Raw genomic sequence first — 11,214 nt, 5'->3', positions numbered from 1 at the left:
TAAGCAGCCTGTAAGCTGCCTGTAAGCAGCCTGTAAGCAGACTGTAAGCTGCCTGTAAGCTGCCTAGGAGCTGCCTGTAAACTGCCTGTAAGCAGCCTGTAAGCAGCCTGTAAGCTGCCTGTGAACAGCCTGTAAGCAGACTGTAAGCTGCCTGTAAGCTGCCTAGGAGCTGCCTGTAAACTGCCTGTAAGCAGCCTGTAAGCAGCCTGTAAGCTGCCTGTGAACAGCCTATAAGCAGCCTGTAAGCAGCCTGTAAGCTGCCTGTAAGCAGCCTGTAAGCAGACTGTAAGCTGCCTGTAAGCTGCCTAGGAGCTGCCTGTAAACTGCCTGTAAGCAGCCTGTAAGCAGCCTGTAAGCTGCCTGTGAACAGCCTGTAAACAGCCTGTATGCTGACTGTAAGCTGCCTGTAAGCAGTCTGTAAGCAGCCTGTAAGCAGCCTGTAAGCAGCCTGTAAGCAGCCTGTATGCTGCCTGTAAGCTGACTGTAAGCTGCCTGTAAGCAGCCTGTAAGCAGCCTGTAAGCAGCCTATAAGCAGCCTGTAAGCAGCCTGTAAGCTGCCTGTAAGCAGCCTGTATGCTGACTGTAAGCAGCCTGTAAGCAGCCTGTAAGCAGCCTGTAAGCAGCCTGTATGCTGACTGTAAGCAGCCTGTAAGCAGCCTGTAAGCAGCCTGTAAGCAGCCTGTAAGCAGCCTGTAAACAGCCTGTAAGCAGTCTGTAAACAGCCTGTAAGCTGCCTGTAAGCAGCCTGTAAACAGCCTGTAAGCAGTCTGTAAACAGCCTGTAAGCAGTCTGTAAACAGCCTGTAAGCAGCCTGTAAGCTGCCTGTAAGCAGCCTGTAAGCAGCCTGTAAGCAGCCTGTAAGCTGCCTGTAAGCAGCCTGTAAGCAGCCTGTAAGCTGCCTGTAAGCAGCCTGTAAACAGCCTGTAAGCAGTCTGTAAACAGCCTGTAAGCAGTCTGTAAACAGCCTGTAAGCAGCCTGTAAGCTGCCTGTAAGCAGCCTGTATGCTGACTGTAAGCAGCCTGTAAGCAGCCTGTAAGCAGCCTGTAAGCAGCCTGTAAGCTGCCTGTAAGCAGCCTGTAAGCTGCCTGTAAGCAGCCTGTAAACAGCCTGTAAGCAGTCTGTAAACAGCCTGTAAGCAGTCTGTAAACAGCCTGTAAGCAGCCTGTAAGCAGCCTGTAAGCTGCCTGTAAGCAGCCTGTAAACAGCCTGTAAGCAGTCTGTAAGCTGCCTGTAAGCTGCCTGTAAGCAGTCTGTAAACATCCTGTAAGCAGCCTGTAAGCAGCCTGTAAGCTGACTGTAAACAGCCTGTAAGCTGCCTGTAAGCAGCCTGTAAGCTGCCTGTAAGCAGTCTGTAAACAGCCTGTAAGCAGCCTGTAAGCAGCCTGTAAACAGCCTGTAAGCAGCCTGTAAGCTGACTGTAAACAGCCTGTAGGCAGCCTGTGAGCAGCCTGTAAGCAGCCTGTAAGCAGCCTGTAAGCAGCCTATAAGCAGCCTATAAGCAGCCTGTAAGCTGCCTGTAAGCAGCCTGTAAGCTGCCTGTAAGCAGCCTATAAGCTGCCTGTAAGCAGCCTGTGAGCTGCCTGTAAACAGCCTGTAAGCTGACTGTAAGCTGCCTGTAAGCAGCCTATAAGTAGCCTGTAAGCTGACTGTAAGCAGCCTGTAAGCAGCCTATAAGCAGCCTATAAGCAGCCTGTAAGCTGCCTGTAAGCAGCCTGTAAGCTGCCTGTAAGCAGCCTATAAGCTGCCTGTAAGCAGCCTGTGAGCTGCCTGTAAACAGCCTGTAAGCTGACTGTAAGCTGCCTGTAAGCAGCCTATAAGTAGCCTGTAAGCTGACTGTAAGCAGCCTATAAGCAGCCTGTAAGCAGCCTGTAAGCAGCCTGTAAGCTGCCTGTAAGCAGCCTATAAGTAGCCTGTAAGCTGACTGTAAGCAGCCTATAAGCAGCCTGTAAACAGCCTGTAAGCTGACTGTAAGCAGCCTGTAAACAGCCTGTAAGCAGCCTGTAAGCAGCCTGTGAGCAGCCTGTAAGCAGCCTGTAAGCTGCCTGTAAGCAGCCTGTATGCTGACTGTAAGCTGCCTGTAAGCTGACTGTAAGCAGCCTGTAAGATGCCTGTAAGCAGCCTGTAAGCAGCCTGTAAGCTGCCTGTAAGCAGCCTGTAAGCAGCCTGTAAGCAGCCTGTAAGCAACCTGTAAGCAGCCTGTAAGCAGCCTGCCGTGTCTGCAGACGCCTGCAGCTCCACCAGAGCGGCTCTGCAGTCCTCAGCCAGCAGAGCAGCAGCCAGGAGTGGCAGAGAGCCGGCTGCTGCTCTGCCACTCCTGGCTGCTGCTCTGCTGTCCTCAGCCAGGAGTGGCAGGGAGCTGCGTGTGTTTCTGGGAGGACATCCTCAGACCTTTCCACTGGAGCCACATCCATGCAGCTGAACACCAACAGGAATTACACCTGTTGTAACATTAGAGATGAATCCAACCATCTGTCTGTCCATCAGGTCTCCAAGGTACCAGGTCCAGGAGGGAGAACCACACCTCCGTCTCCTTCCCCAGGTGTCCCGGGGGGGGGGGGGGGGGGGGGGGGGGGGGGGAACACGGTCTCTGCAGTAAGTTCTGGGTCAGCCCAGCCAAGGTCTCCTTCAAGTAGACACTCCAACAGCGGCTGATATGCCAAGCAGAACCCTCGTAGCACCAAGTCCTGATCGCTCCATCCAACCTGAACGCGACACACAACCTAAGATTATGAGGCAGACCGTTTCCTCACAGGGAGGAACAGCAGCGTTTCTACTTGGTTAAAGCTTCATATTAGAAATACTGTCTCTAGTTTGTGCCACGATGACCTTCTCTGGTAGATTAGAGGCAGTGCTGGTCCACTGCTTTAAGCTCCGGCTGTTTCATGGAAGCCGGGACCTTTGGATGAGCTGCGCCTCAGGAAGACAGGAGCACCAGGAAAGCAGCTCTGCCAGGAGACGCCTCACGCCTGGCAGACTAATTAATGCAACCTGACAACATGCAGCTTTAATGTTCAGCAAACTTCACTGTTTCTCTCTTTGTGTGCCGAGGACTGCACAGAACCAAAGATCTGAGCCGTACGTTGCTTCCATGTTGGTCAGTGTGACTCAACGTCAGCAGCAGAACCACAGCTGCTGTAACTCCACAGTCATGCTGATAGAAAGCCCGCTCTGAATGTCCCTCTGGGTCCAAACGCTTTGCTCCACATCAGGCCTGGATGGCAGTGAGGGGGAGCAGGTGAGCGATGGCCAGAGCCGCTCCGTTTCCAGTAAGCGCCTGCAGACTGCTGGTCTTGTCTCAGCGCCAGCTTTCTGCCGGCTCCCACTGCAAACAACCTTAAAGAGCGCTGTGTTTGGGTCGGCAGGGAGACGTGAGGAGAAACAGACGGTCCATACACCAACCCGGCTTCACTCTGAGCGAGGACAGGGAGGCAGGCGCTGCCTTCTCACATTAGTGCTGAGGTTCTGCTGGGACTGGCACCGGGTCTCTGCTCATGGGACAAGGTGTCTGAAAGTCAGCGCCTTGTCCCATACGGGATAAATATATATATCATATATATATATATTCAATTCAATTTTATTTATATAGCTCCAATTCATGAAACATGTCATCTCGAGGCACTTTACAAAGTCAAATCAATCATATTATATAGATTAGTCAGAAATTTCCTATATAAGGAAACCAGTTGATTGCATCAAGTCTCTCCAAGCAGCATTCACTCCTCCTGAAAGAGCGTAGAGCCACAGTGGACAGTCGTCTGCATTGTTGATGGCTTTGCAGCAATCCCTCATACTGAGCATGCATGAAGCGACAGTGGAGAGGAAAACTCCCCTTTAACAGGGAGGAGAACCTCCAGCAGAACCAGAACCAGGCTCAGTGTGAACGCTCATCTGCCTCCACCCACTGGGGCTTAGAGAAGACAGAGCAGAGACACAGAAAGCTCAGAAGCTCACATTAACCCAGGAGTACTTTCTATGTTAGAGAAGACAGAGCAGAGACACAGAAAGCTCAGAAGCTCACATTGACCCAGGAGTACTTTCTATGATAGAGAAGACAGAGCAGAGACACAGAAAGCACAGAAGCTCACATTGACCCAGGAGTACTTTCTATGTTAGAGAAGACAGAGTAGAGACACAGAAAGCACAGAAGCTCACATTGACCCAGGAGTACTTTCTATGTTAGAGAAGACAGAGCAGAGACACAGAAAGCACAGAAGCTCACATTGACCCAGGAGTACTTTCTATGATAGAGAAGACAGAGCAGAGACACAGAAAGCACAGAAGCTCACATTGACCCAGGAGTACTTTCTATGTTAGAGAAGACAGAGTAGAGACACAGAAAGCACAGAAGCTCACATTGACCCAGGAGTACTTTCTATGTTAGAGAAGACAGAGCAGAGACACAGAAAGCTCAGAAGCTCACATTGACCCAGGAGTACTTTCTATGTTAGAGAAGACAGAGCAGAGACACAGAAAGCTCAGAAGCTCACATTGACCAAGGAGTACTTTCTATGTTAGAGAAGACAGAGTAGAGACACAGAAAGCACAGAAGCTCACATTGACCCAGGAGTACTTTCTATGTTAGAGAAGACAGAGTAGAGACACAGAAAGCACAGAAGCTCACATTGACCCAGGCGTACTTTCTATGTTAGAGAAGACAGAGTAGAGACACAGAAAGCTCAGAAGCTCACATTGACCCAGGAGTACTTTCTATGTTAGAGAAGACAGAGCAGAGACACAGAAAGCTCAGAAGCTCACATTGACCCAGGAGTACTTTCTATGTTAGAGAAGACAGAGCAGAGACACAGAAAGCTCAGAAGCTCACATTGACCCAGGAGTACTTTCTATGTTAGAGAAGACAGAGCAGAGACACAGAAAGCTCAGAAGCTCACATTGACCCAGGAGTACTTTCTATGGTAGATGGTAATAGAGGATGATCTGCCTCCCCTGATGATGTCACAGCTAACAGAACACCAGACCAGGTGTACCTTCTATGAAGAGAGAAATGACAGAGAACAAAAAATTAAAAGCTGAAATAACAACAAACAATGCAGATTGGAGAGCAGTAGGAGAACTCAGCAGAGAGAAATAGACCCTGATGTCCTCCAGCAGCCTAAGCCTATAGCAGCATAACTATAGAGGTAGCTCAGGGTAACATGAGCCACTCTGACTAGAAGCTTTGTCACAAAGAAAAGTTTTAAGATTAGTCTTAAAAGTAGACGGGGTGTCTGCCTCACGGACCAAAACTGGGAGTTGGTTCCACAGGAGAGGAGCCTGATAGCTAAAGGATCTGCCTCCCATTCTACTTTTAGAGACTCTAGGAACCACCAGCAGACCTGCAGTCTGAGAGCGAAGTGCTCTGTTAGGAACATACGGGGTAATCAGAGCTCTGATATATGATGGAGCTTGATTATTAAGGGCTTTATACGTTAGAAGGAGAATTTTAAATTCTATTCTTGATTTAACAGGAAGCCAATGAAGGGAAGCTAAAACAGGAGAAATATGATCCCTCTTGTTGATTTTCATCAGAACTCTTGCTGCAGCATTTTGGATCAGCTGAAGGCTTTTAACTGCATTTTGTGGACTTCCTGATAGTAAAGAATTACAATAGTCCAGCCTTGAAGTAACAAATGCATGGACCAGTTTTTCAGCATCGCTCCTGGACAGAATGTTTCTAATTTTGGCGATATTCCGGAGGTGAAAAAAGGAAACTCTGGAAACCTGTTTAATATGGGATTTAAATGACATGTCTTGGTCATAAACAACACCAAGATTTTTAACTTTATTACCAGAGGCCAGGTTAATGCCATCCAGATTAAGGGATTGATTAAGAAGTTTATTTTTTGAGGATTCTGGCCCAAAGATTACAACTTCTGTCTTGTCAGAATTTAAATGCAGGAAATTTAAAGTCATCCAGCTTTTGATGTCATCAAGACATGACTGCAGTCGAAGTAATTGATTGGATTCATCAGGATTTATGGATAAATATAGCTGAGTATCATCAGCATAACAGTGGAAATTAATCCCATGCTGTCTGATAATTTTGCCAATGGGAAGCATATATATAGTAAAGAGAATTGGTCCAAGGACTGAACCCTGTGGTACTCCACAGGTGACCCTAGAGTTTGAGGAAGATTTATTATTAACATGAACAAACTGGAATTTGTCCGACAGATAAGATTTAAACCAGCCTAATGCTTTCCCCTTAATCCCTACTGTATGTTCAAGTCTTTGTAGGAGAATATTGTGATCAACTGTATCAAACGCAGCACTGAGATCTAACAGGACAAGTATAGACACAAGTCCATTATCTGAGGCCATGAGAATATCATTAGTGACCTATGATAAATCCCCCTACAGTCATGTTAACAGAACTAGAGGATGAAGAGGCGCTGGGTTCTGCTTGTAGTTTTCACATAAAGCCAGAATATTTTCCAGAAGTGATCGACTCAACCTTTGATCCTGAGCTTCATATAAATGATTCGATGAATTAGGAGCTGGTTTCAGGGATTTACTGCATGTTTTTACATTATAGAATATGATCATGATGGTTCACACATTCTACTCCAGAACCGTCTCTTGGTCACAGAACCCGCCCCTCGCTGAAGAGCAGCTGCTCACACCTGCAGGTAATTAGTAGAACAGATGAATCTGACGGAGGAACCGGACCGGTGGAGGTCCGTGGTTCTGTTCTGATGTCTGGCTGGATTTGTTTGGCTTTTCCATGATGTCCCACCAGGAAGCGCTGCCTTCAAATCCATCCACAGGTGCTCCTTCATTTAGTTAATTAACCAATCAGAGGCTTACAGAGCCGTGACATCATCATTGTGGCTTAAATACTTTAAAATACAATAAAACAACAACACTGTTTATTTTCCTTTATATGTCTTTATGTATATTTCTGCTATGCTGAAGAATTTTATGACACAGGGAGACATGTTAGTAAATATGACAATAAACACAAAACTAAAAGTTTAGTAATCTTAGTTTATGGAACCTTCTGACTGTTTTTTCTAAAACCATCCCTAATTATTCTGACACTTAGAAATAATGTGTTTGTATCCTGGCGGATCAAATCAGTTTATTCTGATTCCATGTCAGACTGTGAGGAATAAATGATGAAGAGGAGCTTTTTCTTTAATTTATGTAAATATCTGCTTCCAGCTTCAGTTTTCTTCTGAGGGAGAAACAGAAATAATAAAGAGGGTTACTGAAATAAATGTTCTTATTTACTGAGTGGGTCAGTAAATTCCATGTTAGGTATAGACGGTCGCTGTGATGCTGGGAACAGACGGGTTAAAAGACAAAATAAAGTTATAAAATCAGTTCAGACATGCTACAACGAGCAGGCTGGCTTCCTGAAATCATCATCGTCTGTTTTACAGGCTGCTGGAGGGAATGACTGGAAAACAACTGGATTCATTCAATATGTGGTGTAGATGGAGTCACATCCATCCATGATGGATAAAAATGGCTCCTGTGGTCTGAGAAGATCAGGAGACTTGTTGTAAAATCAAATGTGAGTTTTATTTCTCTATTTGTATGAAACAGGAGAGGTGAGCTTTTTAAGCTTTATTGTTCTTTTCAGCCTGATGCACGGCAGCAGCAGCAGTCCTGGCCTTTAGCTGTAGGTGAAGTCCTGGAGGCTTGTTGGTCCTCCTCTTCCTCACATGTCAGTCAGAAAGTTCTCCTCAGGATCCGGCTCCAAACGTGGACCTCTGCACTTCAACAAGCGTCCGTCACGCAGGAGCGCTTTGGGTGGCGGCTTACAGCAGTGACTCACAACGGGAAGCAGCCCTAACAAAGATGGCTGCCGTCAGTCCTGGTGGGGGGGGGGGGGTGTAATTGCTGTTTGTCTCTGTGTTCTCCTTGTGATTACATGCTCTGTTGTTCCACGGCTAAACGCTGCTGTGAGAAGACGTGATTCAGACAAGGTGCAGCTTGTTCTGCCAGTGAGTAATGCTGCTGCTCAGAACAGAACCCGTCCGCTCCTCACGGGCCCCGAGGACCTGGACCTGGACCTGAGGACCTGGACCTGGACCTGAGGACCTGGACCTGGACCTGAGGACCTGGACCTGGAGCCTGAGGACCTGGAGCCGGGCCCTGAGGACCTGAAGCCGGGCCCTGAGGACCTGCTAGTCCCCCAGGCCCGGCAGACTTTACTGACAGAACGATGAGGATTCTGCTCTGCTGGCACAAAGCTTTTGGTTCTGAGACCAAGCGGTAAACCGTGAAGCTCTCTGAGTGAAGGCTCTAATGTTTTGTGTTTTCAGCAGACATTCCTGCCTCTAACTCTGGGCTCAGACTCAGCCATCAGCCGTGACGATGATGAGTAGACCCTGGAGACGAAGAAGAACACGTCCCTCCCGCTCTCCACTGAGCGTCCACCAAACCAGAACAACGCAGCAAAGACGGAGCTTGGTGTGTAACCTGTGTCTCATCCCACATTCCTGCGGTGCCTGCTGAGCAGCACCACGTCTGTTTGTGAGGAGAGGTGGTGCAGACCTCCGCTCCTCTGCTCAGGAACCTCCAGCATGTTCCCTCGTCTCAGTGTTCTGCTGTCCGCCCCCCCCCCCCCCCCCCCCCACCCTCTGGGCTCAGCAGAGATGGAGGATCCCATCAGTGATGTTGGGGGAAGCTCGCTACCTTGGCTGCTAGTACATTTTAAAATCCTTTTGTTTGCTTTTAAAGCTCTTAATAATCTCACGCCACCTTACCTACGTCCCTACCCCCCCCCCCCGTCCCTTAGATCAGCTGACCAGGTGTTACTGAGGGTGCTGAGGACGAAGCTTTCACTTAGGCATCAGACATCTGAGACATTGACTTTGTTTTATTGCATTTTACTTTCCTTTTATTACTAATTTTATATATTTTTGCTTATTGTTTTATGAGTGATTGTTTGTATTTTTGGTCCTGCTGGTGTTTAAAGTGTTTTATAAATAAAGTTACTATGGTATGGTATCCATGTTTCTCATCCATTGTGTGGCTTCCTGGGAGAGCAGTAGTGGCTTATGGATGCTGCTGGTTACCCAGCTAAACCTGCTGGTTACCTGGCTAAACCTGCTGGTTACCTGGTTAAATCTGCTGGTTACCTGGTTAAACCTGCTGGTTACCTGGTTAAACCTGCTGGCACAGTGCCTGGCTCTCCTGGGCGGGTGGTGTCCACAGGAGAGGCCCAACCAGGCAGAGGACAGCACTGTGAGCGTTTGACTGCAGCTGAAAGGTTTGCAGCCTAAACTCCTCTGGGTGACGCAGCGGGGACGCGTGAACCCTGACCCCCTGATCTGATGCTGAATTTAAAGCAGCAGCAGGCGGATTACTTCCCTGCATGCTGAGCACTGTCAGTCAGCTGTCTGAAAGACAACCGCTCCAGTTGTCCTTTGTTCATGAGGCAGAAAACTAGATGGACCAGATGTGAGCACCAAGCCAAGTTTATCTGTGTAGCACATTTCAGTGAGAGGATAACTCAGCAGCTTTACACGGCTAAAAAAGACAGAAAGGACATTTCAGGGGCATAATAAAGGAGAAGTTGGCCTACAAACTTAAACTAATGACAGTTTAGCTACAACAGAGGCAGCTCTAAACCAACAGCTTTTAACTTTATTTTAAAGGAACTCAGGCTTTCCGCACTTTTACAGTTTTCTGGGAGTTTGTTCCAGATAAGTGGAGCATAGGAACTAAATGCTGCTTCTCCATGTCTGGTTCTGGTTCTGGTTCTGCAGAGCAGGCTGGAGCCAGAAGACCTGAGTGGTCTGGAGGGTTGATGCCCTGATAACAAGTCTGTGATGGATTTAGGTGCTAATTCAGGGATTTATAGACTAACAGAAGGATTTTAAAGTCTATTCTCTGAGATCCAGGGAGCCATGGAAGGACTTCAGAACCGGGTCCACGTTCTCTACGTTCTTAGTCTTAGTGAGGACTTCAGAACCGGGTCCATGTTCTCTATGTTCTTAGTCTTAGTGAGGACTTCAGAACCGGGTCCATGTTCTCTACGTTCTTAGTCTCTGTGGAAGGACTTTTCTTCATTTCCTCTGACCTAAATGCTGCGTCTCGGGTAAATGATGTGAATGCGATGCCTGCTGTTCTGTCTACAGACCCTGGCGTGCAGACGCTGGAGGTGCTGCTGCTAAGCTCCGCCCCTCGCTGAAGGCGCTGCTGCTAAGCTCCGCCCCTCGTTGTGCCATTGGCCATCCCAGTTCGCTGCTTATTTCTACTAAAAAACAGCCTGAAGTCGCGCACGATCGCGCAGTTAATAGTGAATTTTTTTTTATCAAATTATGTCTTTAACTCATAATACATTGCATAAAAAGCATTTTTCTTAACCAGACAAAAATGAATAGGTATAGTTCCTTTAAAGAAAGCTGGGGTAGATCATGAAGGCGGGAGCAGCTGAGGAGGAACTTAGCTGCTGAATGATTTCCTCTAAGCTTTTGTGGTTTATTTGGCTGAAATGGGACATTTTGTTGTAGCTGGATCCAGCTTTGGTTCTGGAGTTGATGTTCAAAGTGATCCTCTAATCTGTAGGACTTTCTCAGTAAAGAAGTTAGCAGATTCACTGCAGCCCCGGACACAGGAGGGTTTGATAACCTGTCGACTTCTACTTTGTACTGACCTATAATCTCATTTAGGGAAGATAGTTTCATTGCTTTTCTACACCTTTACTAACCTCTGCTCCACAGGTGAAGGTTTTTATAGTTTAGAATAAAACAAAGTATCTAAAAGACGCTTTCCAGTCACATTTACTGCGGACATGGCTCTTAATGGAGTCATTTCTACTTCTTCCTGTCTGCATCTACGGCTCTCAAAGTGGACTTTAGATTTGGTTCCTGTTTTAGTTGCTTCTTTACTTTAGTAGTCTGTAAGTTCTGCTCTCCTGGGGTTAGTTAGCTTTCTACCACCCTGCTACTCCTCGTGTTCCCTCCTATATTTATTATCGCCCCAGCTGGTAGTGATTGTCAGGTCCTCCATCTTCCCCGTGTATCTACTCTGCTCTGGTCTCCTTCATGTTCCTGTTTCCTGTCTCTCTGGTAAGCCTAGTTTTATTATTTTAATACATTTTGCACCCCTTTAAACTCCCAAGTCCTGTCTGCGCTCCAATCCATCAAATATGACAGAACAAGACGGTGAACAGGCAAGAAACGACAACATCTCCTTTGTTAGGTGAGATTGACATCACGGTCCGTCAGGACTTTACCTGATCCAGGTAGTGTTTTGAT

The sequence above is a fragment of the Fundulus heteroclitus genome, unplaced genomic scaffold, assembly GCF_011125445.2.
Source record: "Fundulus heteroclitus isolate FHET01 unplaced genomic scaffold, MU-UCD_Fhet_4.1 scaffold_53, whole genome shotgun sequence".
In the NCBI taxonomy this organism is placed as follows: Eukaryota; Metazoa; Chordata; class Actinopteri; order Cyprinodontiformes; family Fundulidae; genus Fundulus; species Fundulus heteroclitus.
This window is presented reverse-complemented; position numbering follows the sequence as displayed.